The sequence below is a fragment of the Rutidosis leptorrhynchoides genome, chromosome 2 (genome assembly GCF_046630445.1).
Source record: "Rutidosis leptorrhynchoides isolate AG116_Rl617_1_P2 chromosome 2, CSIRO_AGI_Rlap_v1, whole genome shotgun sequence".
Taxonomy (NCBI): domain Eukaryota; kingdom Viridiplantae; phylum Streptophyta; class Magnoliopsida; order Asterales; family Asteraceae; genus Rutidosis; species Rutidosis leptorrhynchoides.
The window spans coordinates 683,260,251-683,262,174 of NC_092334.1; the positions used below are offsets into that span (position 1 = coordinate 683,260,251).

General features: G+C 39.0%; 1 non-coding gene across 1 annotated transcript; it reads left to right on the plus strand.

Annotated features, from left to right (window-relative positions):
* Nucleotides 1–1,287: 1,287 nt before the first annotated feature.
* LOC139895137 (small nucleolar RNA R71) lies at nucleotides 1,288–1,394 on the plus strand. The gene has a single exon (XR_011775601.1). It is a non-coding gene; the product is annotated as a small nucleolar RNA R71 (small nucleolar RNA).
* The last annotated feature ends 530 nt before the right edge of the window (nucleotides 1,395–1,924 follow it).

A 1,924-nucleotide genomic window follows, 5' to 3' on the forward strand; every position in this document is an offset into this window, starting at 1 on the left:
CTAATGGTTTGATCAAAAAGTCGAACACTCATCTCTGTTGGACTTAACTCACCTACTCCTAATCTCTTATGTAATGAAAGAGGTATAACACTCACACTCGCACCTAAATCTGCTAGTGCATCATACATGACACAATCACTAAGTAGATAAGGAACAATAAATTCACCCGGATCACCCACCCTGGGTGGAGGTTTTGGTGGAACTTTCTTCACCGGGTTTATCTTTACGGTTTTTGTTTCTTGTACTTTCTTATTCTTCTTCTTCTTTCCAGAGGTATCACAAACTTTATTACCTATTACCTTCTCATACTCAACTCCTTTTCTTGGAAACGAGATGGGTGGTCTGTATGGTGCCACCACTGGCTTTACATACTCGGGTGGTGGTGGTGGTGTTGTAACTTCTTCATTGTTACTCACATCTAAAACCTTCCCATCTTCTGGAGCTGGTTTTTCAGAATTCGTTGAAACCATATTAACAATCTCATTCCGAAGATTTACTTCAGTATTACTCGGTAGCTTTCCTTGTTCCCTCTCACTCATCATGCTAGCAAGAGTACCTACGTGTTTTTCTAGATTCAAAATGGAAGCTTGTTGAGTTCTTAATGACTGATCAAACCTCTCATTTGTTTGGGTTTGAGATGTAATAAATTGTGTTTGAGATTCCATTAGCTTTGCCATCATTTCTTCCAGATTTGGCTTTTTCTCTTCGATTTGTTGTGGTGGTTTATACAAGCTAGGTCTTTGTTGATTGAAAGTGTTGTTTTGAGTTGGTTGGTTATTCGGACCTTGTTGGTTATACGAGTTATTGTTGGGTCCATTTGGATTGTAAAGAATGTTTTGATTTCGATTGAAGTTTGGCCTTGGCGGTTGATAATTATTTTGATAATTATTTCCCTGCGTTTGGTTCATGTAGGAAACATTCTCTCGTTGTCCCATCGTTTGTTTGATGTGACACTCTTTCGTTAAGTGTGGTCCACCGCATTGCTCACAACTGATTCGTATTGCGTAAATATCTTTATTCATCTTTTCCATTCATCTCTCGAAAGCATCTATCTTTGCAGAAATGGAATCAAAGTCATGGCTAGAATCGGCTCTAGCCGCTTTAGATGATCGAAAAATATCTTTTTCTTGATGCCACTCATGTGAGTGGGATGCTGTGTTATCAATAATTTTGTGAGCTTCAGTTGCGGTTTTGTTCATAATGGAACCACCAGCTGCTATGTCGATGTCTTTTCGTGTAGCAACATCGATACCTTGTTAGAATATTTGTACTATTTGATAAGTGTCTAAACCGTGTTGAGGACATCCTCTCAACAACTTTCCGAATCTTGTCCATGCCTCATATAATGTTTCATTTAGCTTTTGCGTGAATGTAACAATTTCTCCTTGAAGTCTCACGGCTTTAGATGCCGGAAAGAATTGTTTAAGAAATTTTTCAACTAAAACATCTCATGTATCAATCGCTCCTTCAGGTAATGATTCTAACCAATCTTTGGCTTCTCCCTTTAAAGTCCAGGGAAATAACATGAGATAGATCTGTTCATCCTCCACTTCTCGGATTTTAAATAGAGTACAGATCCTATTAAAGGTACGAAGATGTTCGTTTGGATCTTCCTTCGGCGCACCACTAAATTGGCATTGATTAGTTACCATGTGTAGAATTTGTCCTTTGATTTCATAATCCGGCGCATTAATGTCTGGCTTAATAATGGCATGACATTGGCCCGTACGTGTGGCTCTCATTCGGTCTTCCATACTTAGAGGTTCCAGATTCTCCATTATTGAATTTGTTGAATCTGAATCAATCGAGGATTCTGACTTAATGGGTTGTTCCTCGACAATTTCCGTTTGAATGATTGGTGGTTCCGGAGGAAAGATTAGTGGTTCAGGATCTCTGAATTGTCCCTGAATATCCTCCGGATTCT